This window comes from Ursus arctos, unplaced genomic scaffold, assembly GCF_023065955.2.
Source record: "Ursus arctos isolate Adak ecotype North America unplaced genomic scaffold, UrsArc2.0 scaffold_10, whole genome shotgun sequence".
Lineage (NCBI taxonomy): Eukaryota > Metazoa > Chordata > Mammalia > Carnivora > Ursidae > Ursus > Ursus arctos.
The window spans coordinates 25,300,144-25,318,811 of NW_026622764.1; positions in this window are offsets into that span (position 1 = coordinate 25,300,144).

Consider the following 18,668-nt stretch of genomic DNA (forward strand, 5'->3'; position numbering starts at 1 on the left):
CCCAGGTGCCCCAATAACTTTAATTTATTGAAATGGCCATTGTTTCCGTATGTGCACGTGTCCTTTTAAACCTGATCTAGTTAAGAATCAAGTAATTTTAATTAACTTGGGTGACAGATGGCAAATCTCAGTCAATTCTCTTGGTAAGAAACTATCTCTAGAAAACCAAATTTTGGAAATGAAGTTAAGGAAACAAAAAACATTCACATTTTTATATTAAAAAGTATAGGTAAGTACAAGGCGTTTATGTTGAGAAGCAATATATGTATTTGAATTTTGTATATTTAAAATGATTTGCAGTTTAAATTAATAAATCCTACATTTTGACTGATTGCAGGTGTTTTTGTTGAGACTTTGAATTCAATTACTAGTTTAAAAATAATTATATTTTGTATTATGTCACTATTATATAATGATCATTATATAATAATGCTATGTTTGAAAACTTATTTTAACTGATGGTTGAAATATAGAAACAACTGACTAGTCTTTTGATGAATTAAAGTACTCATTTCTTTGTTTTTGCTGAAGTTATTTGCTTAAATATAACCGAACCTCACATTAAACCTATTTGTTGAGCTATAATCTTTGCCTTGTATTTCACACCTAGGAACAATGTTCCCAGCAAATTATTCCTATAATATTCCTATAATAGAAAATATAATGTTGAGTTAGATAAGAACTGATTATTTTTTTAAATAGGTTCAACCTACTTATTTTTGGGCAACTATGAATAAAGATTCATGATATAATAAGAAAGTATACAGTTATCATAGAGCCCATACACAGGAAATAAATTTCAGAAGTTCACTCTTTATATATGTTTATACTTTTATTATCAAATATATACATTTGCTAAGCTGAATTCTCTTGAATTACTATAGTGTATATTGTTTGAAAGAATGAAAATCAGGTAATGAGCTACATAATATAGGTATTCTCTTTGTCTTATATTTTTTGTAGAAGATTGAACCCCATTCAGTATTTTCTCAAATGGAGAATCTTTAGCAATGGTGTAACTATTTATTACAAAATATTTAAGGTTAAAAATGATGATAATGCTTACTGTCATCATATTAATACAAGAGTAAGCATACAAAATAACATAATTATTTCTAAGATAACTCTAGTCTTATTATTTTTGTGAACATAATAAAAGAGAAATTTTAACTTTTTCTTTACAATACCGAAACATTATTCCATCAATCTTCTTGCAAGTCTTTTTGTTTAATTTCATTACAATGATAGTACTGATTTTACTTATAAGCAGTACAATACAATAGCACTGATTTCACTAACTCATGATGTATAATGTCCATGATGTTCCAAGCGCTGTCCTCCATGCTGAATATTCAAGTCTGAACATATCTTAAACAGCATTCCTTAGAGGTAATATTCAAATAAGCGGGGGGGGGGGTGTAGGGGAGGGGCTAATAATAGATAAATAAGTGGATAAGAAAATAATGGAGGAAAATAAAATAGAATCATGTGAGACTATTTAACCAGGTGACTACTTTAAGATACAGAAGATGCCATTGTTGAGTTCACTGGAGTCTGAATGATCAGAAGGAAGTTGCCATGAGAATATCTGGATTAAGAGGGATCTAAGGACAAAGAATATTCAACACAATGTATGTAAAACAGGAATGATCTTTATGAAGCCAAGAAAACAGGAGAAGGTGAGAAGGCTATAGTATAGTAAGTCAAAACATAGTAACATGTATGGCAATGATGTAGGCCAACATAAAAAAAATAAAAAAGATTTTCTTGAAGGTATAATTGGAAGTCATTAAACTATTTTAAGTAAGCAAGGGATGTTAACTACTATTTTTTTCATGTTTTGTCTGGATTTGTTAAAGGGGTAGAGAATAGAAAGGAAATTCAGGACAATCAAGATTTTTGGCTTAAGCAACCATGTTGTATATTGGTGCCATTTGCTGGGATGGAAATCAGTAAGGAAGAATCAGTTGGGTTAGGAAAAAAATAATTCACATCTCATATTAGTTTGAGATGACATCCAGAGGAGATATTAAGAAAGCCAATATATACATAAGTCTGATGTTTCATCATACGAAACCCTCAAATTTTAGTAGCTAACCCAAATAAACATTTAATTCTTCATCACATGAAAGGTGGAGGGTGCCTTGGTCCTTGCTCTGCAAGGTTGGCTCAGCTCTCCTCAGGAGGGCTTTGCTGGCCAACACCTGCCTTCTAATTATTTCTGGGTTCCCACCTGAAGGACCATTCATTATCTGGGGAATGATTTTTTTCCTGGAAAATAACAAAATCTCAAAGGGAGGATGGACAGAGACAAACTACATAATTACATACAAAGTCTCTGCTAAAGAATGGCTTATGTTATGTTTGCTCATATTTCATCTTCCCTAGCAAGTCACATAACAAGTCCAAAGTCAATGAAATGAAGAATCATAATCCTACTACTCAAAATGATTGCAAGCCAGAGCAGAGAACACTTAATTGTTAAATGTCATAAAATTTAACATATTGAGAGACATCATATTTTCCCTTTATCATTGAGATACAAGATATTTATTTATTGAATACAATAAGATTCAGCCACTTTAGCTGCACTTTTTTCCTCTAAATGGTAGAAATGTGGGAAAGTTGCTATCTGAAAAAAATTTTTAATCAATTGCCATCTATCTTATTATTTTATAATTGCCACATTCATAACCCTCACTTTCACTGGCTCAGAAACTGGATCATTAGAGAATCCCCAATACAACTGGGAGGTGCTACCTCACATGAAAATCTGCACGTATTTCATACAATGGTTAGATTGCCTGTTAAACTTTGCTTAAGAAACATAAACCCAGAACATGATGAATCTATTGAATAATTTTAAAGATTTTAGCAAGTACTAGACTGGAAAACACAGACCTACACCTTATAATACATTATTAGAAAATACTGTTCCCTCTGTGACTCATTCTACCCTTCTACTGGAGACTAACCTTCTTTCCAACTGACATATACATTCTATTCATATGTTTATACTATCATATCAGACTTGGGCTCTGGGGCCATTCTGATTCCTCAGAGTCTATCTATCTCCATTCTGATCCATTACAAGTTCATCCAGTCTTTTTGAAATTTCTGTCAGGTTTAATGTTTGTTGCTTGGGATGCAATGGTAAGTGATGCAGATGTGACTCAGAATTGTCCAGATCTATTAGGGTTTACAATTTAACACTACAAAGACACCCAAGCCCTAAGCCCTATTCTAGAGGAAAGGAATGCAATTTTACAAAAGGGCTTATTGTTAATCACTAAAATAATCTGGCTTTAAAAAATGCATAGCCAGTACTAACATCATGCTTGAGTTATGCATTCCAATCCATTTTAGAATAATTTTAGAGTCTCTCTCTCTCTCTCTCTCTCTCTCTCTCTCCACAGATGATAGATAGATAGATAGATAGATAGATAGATAGATACACAGATAGATGATAGATAGATAGATGATAGAGATGATAGATAGATAGATAGATAGATAGATAGATAGAAAGAAAGAAGATGGGTAGATACATCTCCCTAGGAAATAAGTAATCTGTGCTAAGTAAAAGGAAGCCTTTTCTTCAATTTGGAGTTCTTCAGAATTTTTTATATTGTCTCTATCACCTCTTCTTGATTAGAAAGAAAGAAAAGAGAAAGAAAGAAAGAAAGAAAGAAAGAAAAGAAAGAAAGAAAGAAAGAAAGAAAGAAAGAAAGAAAGAAAGAAAGAAAGAAGGAAGGAAGGAGGAATTCTAAAGTGACAAAGAAAAAAGAAACAACTTTTAAGATTCTGAAATTATACGTGAGTGCTCAGTATAATTTCCTATTATTTTCCTATAATTTCCAATAGTTTCCTATTGCTAGTGTAACAAATGACCACATAAGTAATGGCTTAAAACAATAGAGTTGCATTATCTTACTGTTCTCGACTTCAGAAATTCAAAATGAACATCAGTGGACTAAAAATGATAGAACCACTATATTGCTCTAAAGGCTTGAATGGAGGATCTGTTCCCTTGCTGTTTCTACCTTCTAGAGGCCACATAAATTCCTTGGTTTGTGTTCACTCCCTCCATTAGGCAATAATGACCAGTCAAGTCACTCTCTGATGGCACCCTTCTGAAACCGGATATCCTGTTTTCCTGTTTTGTGATCACATGACACAGCTCTGTAATCCAGGACAATTCCTCTTATCAAGATTCTTAATTAAATATGCAATATCCTTTTGCTGTGTAAAGTTACATGTCTACAGGTTCCATGATTCAGGATATGGACATCTTGAGCAGGGGCATTATTCTACCTACTACGCCTGTCTTCTAAAAGAATATCAGGAAAAGAATATTCAAACTATTTCTTTTCAAACGTAGCTGAAAAACATATTCAGAAATATAATACCAAAGGCACAATCCAAGAAAGACAGATGCTGGGCTTTATTAAAATTAAAAATTTCTGCTCTGTGAAAGAAACTATTAAGAGAATGAAAACATAAGCCACAGACTGGGAGAAAGTATTTGCAAAAAACATATCTGATAAAGGACTGTTACCCATTATATACAAAGAACTCAAAATTCAACAGTAAAAAAACTAACAACCCAATTAAAAAATGCACCAAAAACTTTAAGAGATACTAGCCAGGGGCGCCTGGGTGGCACAGTGGTTAAGCGTCTGCCTTCGGCTCAGGGCGTGATCCCGGCGTTATGGGATCGAGCCCCACATCAGGCTCCTCCGCTATGAGCCTGCTTCTTCCTCTCCCACTCCCCCTGCTTGTGTTCCCTCTCTCGCTGGCTGTCTCTATCTCTGTCGAATAAATAAATAAAATCTTTAAAAAAAAAAAAAAAAAAAGAGATACCTAGCCAAAGAAGATATACAGATAGCAGATAAGCATGTGAAAAGATGTTTCACATCACATGTCATCAGGGAAATGTAAATTAAGTAGTGAGAAAGCTCTACATACCTATTGTACTGGCCCAAACCCAGAACACGGACAACAAATGCTGGTGAGTATGTGGAGCGACAGGAACTCCCATTTATTGCTGGTGGTAATGAAAAATGGCACAGTCACTCTGGAAGGCAGGTTGGCAGTTTTCTGTAAAGTTACCCATACTCTTATCATATCATTCAGCAATCTTGTTCCTTGGTTTTAATCCAGATTAGTTGAAAATGTGTGCACACAAAAACCTGCATACAGATGTGTGCAGCAGTTCTATTCATCATTCCCAAAGTCTGGAAGCAACCAAGATGTCTTTTAGTAGGTAAATATTCAACACTAAAAGGAATGAGCTATCAAACCAAGAAAAGACATGAAAGAACTCTAAATGAATATTACTGAAAGAAGCCAATCTGTAAAGGCTATGTTCTGCATGATTCCAGATATATGACATTCAAGAAAAGGCAAAATTATGGAGTCAGTAAAAAAAAAAAAAAAAAAAAATCAGTGGTTGTCAGGCGTTAGGGAGGAGAGAAGAATGGATAGCTGTAGAACAGAGAATTTTTAGGGCAGTAAAACAACACTGTGTTACTATAACAGTAGATATATGTCATTATACATTTGCCCCAAACCACAGAATTTACAACACAAAGAATGAACCCTAGGGTAAACCATGGACCGTGGGTGATTATGATGTGTCAGTGTTGGTTTATCCTTACTTAAAAAAAAAAATTCTGATGAGTTGAGAGGATAAGGTTATGCATGTGTGTGGGCAAGGGTATACAGGAAATCTCTGTATCTTCCACTCAATTTCACTGTGAACCTAAAACTGCTCTTAAAAATAAAGTATACTAAAAAATACTTTTAAAAAACCCAAGTAAATTCAATTTGATTTATTAGGGTTGTATTCAGTCCAACTCCACAAATATTTTGAGTATTGCATTGTACCAGATATTGTTACAGGTATTAATTATTTCAAGTATTACTGTTAGGAATGACACAATTCTTTCAGGCACACTGAAAGGTTTATTCCAAGGTAGTTTCTAATTCTTACTCATAATATTAAGCCAGTTATACTGAAATTATATGTCATTTCCTTTCTTCTGACCATGTTATTACTACTACTATATAGTAAGTTCTATTCTTTTCTTCAAAATCCAGATTAAATATGTTCTCTCCTGTGTGATGTCTAGCTAAACTAAGCTGTTTCTCCTGTGATTTCACAGATCACTTGTCTTTTATATCTGGTATTATATCACATTTATTTAGTGATTTAAATAATCATGTATCCCACTGATTGAGGACTCCTGGAAGCAGAAAACATACCATACTTATCTTTCTAATGAGTATAACTTACATAGAGGCTAGCAATGAATGAAATGTGCTCAATAAGCATTTACTGTTTATTAAGTGAATAATTTAAGAGATGACTGAATCATTGAATGAATAATTAAGAAAACAGACATATATTGGAAGCTGATTTTTTAAAAAAAATATTGTTTAAATATGACCTTCACTCTTCTGCCCCTTTTTTCCATTCCTCTGGCTTTTAATATTAAGGCCAGTCACAGCAGGAATTTTACGTTGGTACTTTAGTCTCTCCAGGTGATCATAAATGTAGTAGCTTTATAGAAAAGCAGTTGGTTCTGTATTTCTGGGAGTCACTCTGAGAGTCTTCACCCAGGGGTTTATTATGCTAAAAGTCTTGAGGAGTCATTTTCATGTCAACTATTATACTCTGCAGTTTTTTGCAGTAAGTGACTCTGGGCTGATTCCCTTTGTTCTCTAAGTATCATCAATTTTAAAGGAATCCATTATAACTAGATGGCATTCATGTTATTTAAATATCTGCTGACAGTCAAAGAACTATTTCTGTTCCATCATGCCATTTTTGTTCATTCAGTGCTTGCTGAAATTTCTCTGAGATTCCTTCAGAAAAGTAATTTAAAATTTTCATCTTAGTCTTTGCTACAGAGTTAAGAAATAAAAGAAATGCAGAAGATATAAATTAAACATAACAGTCAAGTTGTAATTTCAGAATAAGATTACAATAATAAAACATGCAACTCTGAGTTTAATATATGTTCATATTTGGATATAAGTAAATAATGGGATTTTCTTGCTGGCAATAAAGCCCCTTCCTTTTATTCCATTCTGGCATCCCTGTTATCTTCTTATTTAGTTGGACCCTGTTATTAAGAATCATATAGCTGTCAAATAGGAAAGTGAGTTTCCTGTATCTTTTCATGACTTGACAGTAAAGTCTTACTTTAAAAAAGCTAGAGACAGAAGTGGGAAAGAGAGACTTGTTTAGAGGGTATGTATTGGATTTAAATAGATAGTGATCTCATTAAGACGACAAATTTAGGAAGAGCTGCTCTTTAGGAAGAGTTCCTTTCTCTCTAGGGCAAATACACATACATATACTCAAGAAACAGAGTTATTTTTCTTAACATTCCCTCCCTAGAGGGAGGGATTTTTTTTTTTTTTTTTTTGAGTGGTAGAGAGAGGTGGGGGAGGGGCAGAAGGAAAGGAAAGAGAATCTTAAGCACGCTCTACACCCAGCTGAGCCCAACGCAGGGCTCGCAGGGCTAAATATCAGGACCCAGAGATCATGACCTGAGCCAAAACCAAGAGTTGGACACGTAACCGACTGGGCCGCCCTGGCACTCCTAGAATTATTTTAATTCAGCCAGGTTTTTTACACAAACATTACTCACACAGTAAGAAAACATAAAATTATACAGGTGCCAAGACACTTTTGTATACCATCACCAAGTTCCCCTACCAAACAATTCCTTGTAAATATTAACAGTTCAGCACTCTTTGACTTCAATGTCCAAAATGTTTAATGGCAGGACAAACCAACCCATGACTCAAGAAGGTTCTTCTTAATGTACTTAAATTCAGAATGTTCTTTGCTTTGGCTGGAATATGACTGCCTCACAGGGCCACCTCACTGTATAACTTCAGGGAGCACATTTCCTTTAAGGCCAAGTTAGCATAAACACAGGTAGTACCCTTTTCAGTTTGGCAATATTGCTAACACACTGCCCACATGAAAATTAAGGGAATTCCTCAGGAGAATCATCATTCAAATGGCAGAGTTGGATACATGCAAACTTTTAAGTGACTCCAAAGAATTCTGCAGTCATCAGAATTTGTCTATATACTAATTTTTCTGAATTCCAGAATCATAACGAGGAATGATTCTTAACCCTTGATTTCTTTAACGTCCTAACTTAAAAAATCACAAAACATCAGGCCTGTGAATTATTACTATAAGACACTGGTTTTGTTTAGATCTAACACATTTCTCAATAGAGATGAAAGGATATTATGATAAACACCCATCTGGTGGGATTCTTATATGATGCTCTTTTATATGACTTAAATTTGGAGAAAATCCTCAAAACTTTCAGGTTGCACATAGTTCTATTACTTTCACTCCTTTCCTGAGTGTTCTTAGTTATTTTTACATGCTTATATTTTCAGAAAATCTTCACTCTAAAATATTTAAAAGTAGGACTGGTCAGCATCACCCACTCTAAATTATTATTTTGATTGAGAGCACATTTAATTCATAGAATGGTTTACAAATAACTGACATTCTGAAGTCATCCTATCTATTGACATCATATGGTTTTCTATTAGCTCAAATGTTTCTTTCCATAATGCAATCGTTTTTAAGGCTAATGTGCTTATTTTTTATGTTTGTTTGTTTTTCGTATTTTTTCTACAAGCCACTTATTAGGTGTATCTCTTGATAAGTTAATCTAGTTTATTGTTATTGAAAGCAGGATCTCTGTATTAATTACTATAATTTGTATATAGGTATGTTCACCACCAACAGAGTAAATTTATCTGATAATGGAGATTAAAATATTCATGTGCATGCTTCAGACCTGCTTACTTCTCTCTTTGTTAAATACTTAACTATTCTTTCCATAGGTCACAAGAAAGATGAATTAAGAAAAGTCTCTTGTATTGGGGGCAGCAATTTCCCTTGCAATCCGCTGGATATAAGTCATTAATTCTGCAAAACAAAGGACTGCAAAATTTAGACTTGAGGAAAAAGTTGAAAGCCTGATTTCAGCTATATCTGAGTTGTTCTTCCTACCATCAGATATACCAGATATACCATCAGAACCAGAATCTGATTCTTACCTAATACCCACATTTATTTCTCACATGGATTGGAAGGGATGTAAGAAGGATTGTGATAGCAACTACATAGAGAGCGAAAATATAGTGTGACTTGGCTAGAGCCTCTGGAGCAAATAGACAACTGTAATTAGGAACACAAAACCTTCTGTTACAACCAGGTGGAAAGATTTAATTTTATGTAAACGATGGAACATTGTGATTCTAATTTTTACCAGTCACTGATAACAGAAAGTAGGCAGCAAATATACATCGCCATTTCTTTTGTTGTTGTTGTTGTTTATTTAAATCCTACATAGTAAACATACAGTGCAATATTGGTTTCAAGAATAGAATTCAGTGATTCATCACTTACATACAACAGTGAGTGCTCATCATAACAAATACCCTCCTTAATACCTATCACCCATCCAGCACATCCCCCACCCACCTCACTCCATCACCCCTCAGCTTGTTCTCTACCCTTGGGAGTCTCTTCTGGTTTGTTTACTTCTCTTTTTTCCCCCTCCCATATGTTCATCTGTTTTGTTTCTTAAATTCCACATATGAGTGAAATCATATGGTATTTGTCTTTCTCTGACTGACTTATTTCGCTTAGCATAATGTACTCTAGCTCCATCCACACTGTTGCAAATGGCAAAAATCCATTCTTTTCAATGACTGAATAATATTACATTGTGTATATATACCACATCTTCTTTATCCATTTATCAGTCAACGGACATTTGGGATCTTTCCATAATTTAGTTATTATTAATACTGTTATAAACATCAGGGTGCATGTACCCCTTCGAATCTGTATTTTTGTATCCTTTGGGTCAATACCTAGTAGTGCCATTGCTGGGTCGTAGGATAGTTCTAATTTTAAGATTTTGAGGAACCTCCATTTTGCATTCCCACCAACAGTGCAAGAGGTTTCTCCTTTCCCACATCCTTGCCAACACCTGCCATTTCTTGTGTTGTTAATTTTAGCTATTCTGACAGGTGTAAGAAGTATCTCATCATGGTTTTGATTTGTATTTCCCTGATGATGAGTGATGTTGAGTATCTTTTCATATGTCTGTTGGCTATCTGGATGTCTTCTTTGGAAAAATGTCTATTCATGTCTTCTGCCCATTTTTAACTGGATTATTTGTTATTTGGGTGTTCTTCCAATCCATTAGCATGGAATGTTTGTCCATTTCTTTGTGTCCCCTTCTACTTCTTTTGTGAGCATTCTATAGTTTTCAGAGTATGTGTGTGTGTGTGTGTGTGTGTGTATACACGTATATTTTAGAGCATAATTTATATATATATATATATATATATATATATATATATATATATATATATATATATATATATGGCTATTTCTAGGGAGCTCAGGATGCCTATCAATCTTTTCAATTTGAAAAGTTCTTTATAGATTTTGGATACTAACCCTTTACAGATATGTCATTCACAAATATCTTTTCCTATTCCATAGGCTGCCTTTTAATTTTGTTGATTGTTTCCTTCTCTGTGCAGAAATTTTTTTCTTAATGAAGTCCCACTAGCTCATTTTTGCTTTTGTTTCACTTGCCTCTGGAGACATGTCTAGTAAGAAGATGCTATGGCCAAGGTCAAAGAGGTTGCTTCCTGTGTTCTCTGCTAGGATTTTGATGGTTTCCTGTCTCACATTTAGGTATTTCATCCATTTTGAATTTATTTTTGTGTATGGTGTAAGAAAGTGGTCCCGTTTCATTCTTCTGCATGTGGCTGTCCGATTTTCCTAACACCACTTGTTGAAGAGACTATCTTTTTTCCATTGGATATTTCTTCCTGCTTTGTCAAAGATTAGTTGACCATATGGTTGTGGGTCCATTTCTGGGTTTTCTATTTTGTTCCGCTGATCTATGTGTCTGTTTTTGTGCCAGTACCATACTGTCTTGATGACTATAGCTTTATAATACAACTTGAAATCCAGAATCATGATGCCTCTAGCTTTGCTTTTCTTTTTCAGGATTGCTTTGGCTATTCGGGGTCTTCTGTGGTTCCATACAAATTTTAGGACTGTTTGTTCTAGCTCTGTAAAAAATGCTGATGGTATTTTGATAGGGATTGCATTAAATGTGTAGATTGCTTTGGGTAGTCTAGACATTTTAACAATGTTTGTTCTTCCAATCCATTAGCATGGAATGTTTTTCTATTTCTTCGCATCCCCTTTTATTTCCTTCACAAGTATTCTATAGTTTTCAGAGTATGTATAAATCTATTTCAGAGTGTGTATATATATATGTATATATATATATATGTATATATATATATACATATATATATATGGCTATTTCTAAGGAGCTCAGGATGCCTATCAATCTTTTCAAAAAGATGCTCTACAGCTGATCTTGACCTCCCCTGAGCATAATTCTGGTAGGAACAATATTTTGCTAGATTACCAGCAAAAGGGAGTTAATGAGTCCCAGTGAAGGCCACATTAAAAATTAACAGATGTTCAGGTTAGCAGAAGGTTAGGCTTTGGTGAGTGAAAGAACGTTCTGCTACTTTTTCTATGCTCACAAGATCTCCAGACTAGGGTTTCACAAAACAACTAACTCTGAAGTTATTACACAGGACTACATTTTAAATTAGAGTACTGGACATTTGTATCACTTAACTACTCCTCTATTCTTATTTGTCTTATTTTATTCCTATTCAAAGCCAGAAGCAGAACTGTAGACAGACTAACCTCCTGAATTCCAGTGCATTTTCCAGAAGTTTCCAGATTCATTACCTAACACATAGTCTTTTAACCCTGTATTTTTTTTAATGTTTTTTTTTTATTATATTATGTTAGTCACCATACAGTACATCCCTGGTTTTTGATGTAAAGTTCGATGATTCATTAGTTGCGCATAACACCCAGCGCACCATGCAATGCGTGCCCTCCTTACTACCCATCACCAGCCTATCCCATTCCCCCACCCCCCTCCCCTCTGAAGCCCTCAGTTTTTAAATCTAATTAGCACTGACCATGGCTTATGTATTAATGAGACTGTGGGTTCCATTACAAATAACTTTCAGCCATTTAAAGGTTATAGATAATATGCAGTATATAAACATAAAAGTTGTCAATGTTAAAATGAAAATTTTAAAAAAAACTTTTAATTTTCCTATCTGATCAATTATACTGTGATATCAAGTTAAGAATCTTCATTATTTCATTTTCCTACATTTATATTTGATATCACTTAATTCCATTAATATTATACTTGTTTTATTGTTTCATTAAGGTAGAGATTATGCCTACAGACTAAACACTTTACAAGCTAATTTCTTTCCTATTAATATTTATCTAGGAAAAAAGTGAAACACTTAAGTGATATAGCCTAAGAATTAATTATTAAACTTTCAAAATTCAGTTTCATTAAGGAGCACCGTGGTTTAAAAGAGATGAAAAATTCTCCCAATTGACAATGAAATGCTCTTATCATTTATCCCACTTTTAAGAGTTTTCATGCTGACTACCATAGGAAAGAAACCTATATATTTACTATAAAAGGTGTGTCACTTGCTCTTTCTGCTAGAAAATGTTAAATTACATGATTCCTACATTACGCATTTCAACCTCTGGAAAAAACGTTAGAATAAACGTTGTTCTGGAAGACAGAACAGAATGAAAATTAAACATCTATAGTCCAGGAATCAAGACAAGAAAATGTTTATTATATTAAACTAGTGTCCAAGTATACCACTACTAAAATGGCTAATGTGGAACAAAAAAAAGATAAAAATGTAGGGATATATTTTTAAGTAAATATAGTTCAACTATGTAATAAATAGTACTTTTATGCTAAAATACATATACATTTAAGAGGGTAATTTAAGTGTCATCCTACAGATGGAAAGAGAATTTATATTTCTCCCTTGCTTGATTCAAATAAACACTAACAAATGCACACTAAAAAATATCCAGTAGGAGTCATGACTTATAACTGCTTTCCTATGTTATCTATGTAAGGCAAATTGTGGCATTTAGCCTGAAATAGTGTTTAAGCTATGTACTGATTGTCACATGGCCAAACAGTAAATGAGGCACTGTCTTACACATGAGCTGTATTTTTTTCACATGTGTTTGTGATTTTTTACACAGGTGGACAATATTTATTTAGCAAGGCAATTGGGTTTTTTCAGACAGATAAACACAGCAGTAAACATGGAGTAAAGCATGGATGGTTTCCTCTGTTTCAAAGATATACAGAGAACGGTTTAGCTATTGCTCCATCAACCAGTATCTTTCCCGACAGTTAAGTGGAGAAGAATTACTCTTGGGTATTACTTTCTTGATTCACAGCAGGATAGTTAAAGGCTTCTGAAGGATTGGTAACATGGAGAAAGACAGGAGATGTGTTGGTGTGATAGATCCACGATTTGATGAAAAAGATTCTTATGCCTTTCCATCAGCTGAGATGGAGACATAATGAATTACTGAATGAGATCATGACTAAGCAATAGTCAATGAGTTGCCATCTTATCCTCAAATGTGATAAATTCATGTAAGTGAGAAATCCAAAATGCTTGCTATAACCTGATTTTGCAATTACTATAAAGGCTTGGAACACTGCCTGTATATATTCTGGTAGACTTTAATAATAATAATGTTATTGCTCTAACAGCCATAACATAGTCAGAAGTTTTTTTATTATGCTGAAAGCCAAGAAAATATGAATGTAACCATTTGAATTGGACTAGATTATTTTCATCATTGTAGAGTACCTTCCTTTTTTTTTTTTTTTTTTTTTTTTAGAGTATCCTCCTTAATTCTACAATGACCATTTCTCCCTTTAGGCATCCTATTGGAGACACATTTTCTACTTGAAGGGATGAATATGTATTCATCAATATAGTATAGTTATAAAGGAAAGTGTAGGGATGTCTGGGTGGCTTGATCGGATAAGTGGCTGCCTTCAGCTCAGGTCATGATCCCAGGGTCCTGGGTTCAAGCCTCACATGGGGTTCCCGCGCTCCGCGGGGAAGTCTGCCCCGTCCCCCTGTTTGTGCTCTCTCTCTCAAATGCATAAATTTAAAAAAAAAAATCTAAAAAAAAATAAAGTTTAGAAAAAAAGAAAAGTGTATATTTTTTTTTATATAGAGTAAGTTTTAAAGAGGGAGAGACAGAGTAGAGTGGCTTTTCTGAGGGCTGAGATAACAAAGTGTGACAAAGTGGATAATTTAAAGCAACAAAAATGTTGTCTTCACAGTTCTAGAGTCTAGAAGTCTAAAATCAAGGTGTTATCAGGGCCGAGTACCCTCTAAAACCTTGAAGGGAAAATTGTCCCTTGACTCTTCTAGCTTATGGTAGTCCCAGACATTCCTTGGCTAGAGCAGTATAAATTCCACCCCTACCTGTCTTCACATGGCTGTCTTCCTTCTGTCTTTGTCTATGTCCAAATTTATCTTTTCTTATAAGAACCAGTCATATTGGATTAAGGCCCCACCCTTCTCCAATATGACATCGTTGCGAATTATATCTGCAATGACCCTATGTTTAAAAATAGTCACATACTGATGAACTGGGGGTTTGGGATTCAATATATCTTTTGAAGGAGTACAATTAAGCTAAAACAGATATGTCTTGAATAAAAGGAAGAGAGAAAATGAGAAGGAAATGCATTTTTGCTATAGACTATTTCCTAAACTCTAAATGAAAATTTTAATTGTAGACTTTTTCTTTTTATAAAGGTTTTAAAAACATTAATTGTAAAAGGTCAAACTATTTCCATATATTTTAAAAAGCTAAAATATTTTTATGTAAAAAGGATCATCTTTAAGAGCTATTTAGTCATGCGCATCATGCTGAAACCTAAAGAGGCACCTCACATCTAACATTTGGGTTTAGGAGATACATTACTTTGTTTAGTATCATAAATTATCTAAGCTTTTGTGCATTATATTAAACAAAACTGACCTGTGCTAGCTATGTTTAGAGTGAAGCAGAATGGCACTCTGTCCAACATTCCATGGGAATTCTAGGGGAAGCCGATCTGAGAGATCTACTCTGTAGCTCTGAAAAGCAAGGATGAGATGAGGTAATGGAATGTAGTAGCTGGTTTCTTTTAATGTTTGTGCAACTAGATCCTTATCCCACTTTTTTTGACTAATATTACTAGTCATCTCCTCTAGGAAGTGAAGTAGAAGAATGATGAAAGCCTGGACAATGGCAATCCATCCTGCTTCCTTGGCAATACAGAGAAGCTCAAGCAGTGAATTGCTGTGACATAGCCAAATCTTAAAGTGAATGCTCTCCTGACAGTAGAAGCAAAATTGTGAACATTAATCTTGTCACAGCTTGAGTGTTAGTAGATGTGAAGTTGCTAATTTGGGAAGATATATGTTTTGTCCTTCTCTAATATGACTCAAAACATTTTTGAAACTCCTCTTTTAACTTTCTTTAGATCCTTTAATATCAGTTTAAATCATAATCATAAAGGTATTATATTTTCTCAAAGTAAAGCCATTTAGACCTCTGGAATTAATCTAATATCATGAATGAGATAAATTCGATGCCTGAATTGAATTACCAAGCTAGATAATAGAAATGTGATGATAAAATAAAACATTTTTATGACCTAAAACATTTTTACTGGAAACTTCTCTAACCTACAAAGTATAAAGCTTGGGTAATACTACAAAAAGGGCCATGCATACCCTTTATGAAAAAGCAGTTTCAAGATATCAGAATACATGAATTATAGAACATCAATATGTCAAATAAAGATTCCATATATCACATTCGGTCAACTTATGAGCATAAATATAAGTACACATATACAGGCACAGGCAGAATAGGTTTTGAGGTGAAGGGAATTGCTTCATCAACCCAAACTGCTTTGCTTCTTCCCAATCATATATTACCATAGATTAAGGAACAACAATTTCAGTATTAAGAAACTGTATATTCTTAAGATGATAAAAACTAATTAGACCCAGAAGTGCTACAGGACATGGCCCAAGTTTAAAGTCTGAATATTATTAGATGTATTTCAGATATCAGTAATATAATAATGCATATTTTATTAATTTTCATTTTCCTCATTTTGTTCCATTCAAAGAAATCCTATTTTATTCATGAATTTAATAAATACAATATCCATTTTTATTCTAAATATATTTTGAGGCTATGTAGACATGATATTTAATGTTCAGAGATCACCTTCATGTTTTTATAAGAGAAAAAACTTTTAAAATTTTCATCAGTGAATACAAAAATAATATATTTCTATATGTAAATGCCTTGAGAGTGTGAACATATTCCCTGATACCTAACCTGTGGAGAATGATAAAGTCAGTTAGTTTTACTTATTTCGCTATTTGAATATTTCACTTAATTGCTGTAATAGTTTATAGAATATAAAAATTAAATAATAAATGTATAAAGCTTAATCTTAAAAAACATTTCAACTGATTAAATCCCACACTATACCTGGAATTTTATCTATCTATTGATATAAAATATGAATTAATATATGTATATATGTCCAGGTATATATACATACATATTTATATATTTGTGTATATGTGTGTACATGAATAAATACTAAGTCTAACCACCTTCTGATTTTACAGTGGTTTCAGAAATTCTCTCCACTCACTTATTTTCTTCATTCGTGATTATTTCATTTGCATCTTAATGCCATCAGCTTCATCTGTCTTATAAACTTTCTTTGAAATGAATATCAGAAGGAGATCACTTCAATGAAAGCTGTCCTCCTTCCTATTTATGGATGACTTGAACTATAAATATACATATAGGTATTATCTGGATATAAATATGGGAAAATAAAGTGTTATTTTCATAAGGTAGTTTGCAAGTTATTCTTCAATGTTCAAAATCTGAGAGAAAATGGTAGAAACATAGCAACAAATTTTGCCCTTTTTAAAATCAAGCTTAACCACAAAGTACAGATTCCTTTTAAGGTCAGTCAGAAAATAATAATACATAGATAATCATAAAACCTCTTTTTACGAGAAGTTCATGTAGTATGTTAGAATATTACTTTTCTCTTATTTTCATAATGTTTGTATTTATTCTTATTTATAAAAAATCAAATCACATTGAGATAAGGAATGGTTAATGACTGCTAAATTCAGTATTTAAACTTAAATCTTAAAAAAATTTAAAAATGAAAAAATAAAATAAAAAATCTTTGTGCATTAAAAATAACAGGAAACTGGGAAAAAATGAAGCCCAAACTTAGGACTATATTTGTCATGCATGTTATGAGGAAATGATTAATCTCAAGAATATGTATCAAACTGTAATATATCAACAGGAAAAGATTCAACTTGAATAGAAAAATGGTCAGAGGACGTAAACAGATAGTTAAGAGACAATAAAATTGAAATGGGCAATGAATATGAAAAATGCTTAGCCTTATGAAGGAAAAAAATGGGAAGACACAAATTAAAATCATGGTGAAATATGCATGCATATCTATTCAATTGGCAAAGATTACCAAGAGTCCACAAAGCAGGTTGCAGAAACACACAATTGCTTATATACTACTCTGAAATTGTTAAAAATATTTTGGAAAGCAAAGTGAGAAAAATCTGGTATACCTTACTTCTAGTTATGTTCTCTAATGGAAAAAGAGAGCGAGACAGAGAAAGAGAGAGAGAAGATTTACAGCAACATTCCTTATTAGAGAAAAAAAAACCCAGAAAACATAAATTTCCATCAAATGAAGGATAGATAAATAATTTCAGCTATGTTCATACATATGGATTGCATACAAGAAGAATACATCAATTGAAATGAATCTAAGGAAGAATGATAAATGACAAAAGCAAGTAAGAAAGCATATATATAGAGAGAATGAAGTATTTGCAAAAGATATATGTTAAATTTTATTAAATATTCTGACTTGAAATGCACATATGTTTAGTAAAAATCAGTGAGTTGCACATGAAAGATAAACACCAAATTTTGAATCCTAAAATTTGTAATGAACCACTAGAGATCCCAAATAGCCAGAGCAATTTGAGAAATATCAAAGTTGGAAACATCACACTTCTAATTTTAAACTGTATTACAAAGCTATAGTAATCAAAATAGTATGGTACTGGCATAAAAAGAGATACACAGACCAATGGAAAATAATCAAGAGACCAGAAATATACCCCTACGTATATGGTCAACTAATATTTGACAAGAGAACCAAGAACACTCAAAGGAAAAGAATACTGTATTTAATAAATAGTGTTGGGAAACCTGCATAACTACATGCAAAAGATTTAAATTGAACTCCTCTCTCACACTATTCACAAAACTAACTCAAAATGGATTAAGGACATAAGACTTGAAACCCTAAAACTTCTGGAAGAAAACATAGGGAAAAAGCTTCTTGACGTTAGTATTGACAATGATTTTTTTTTTTTGGATATGATACTAAAAACACAAGCAACAAAAGCAAAAACAGACTATATCAAACTAAAAATATTCTGCTCAGCAAAAGGAAAAGAAATCAACAAAATGAAAAGACAACTATTGGAATGGGAAAAATATTTGCAAATCATCTCTCTCATATGGAATTAACATCCAAAATACATAA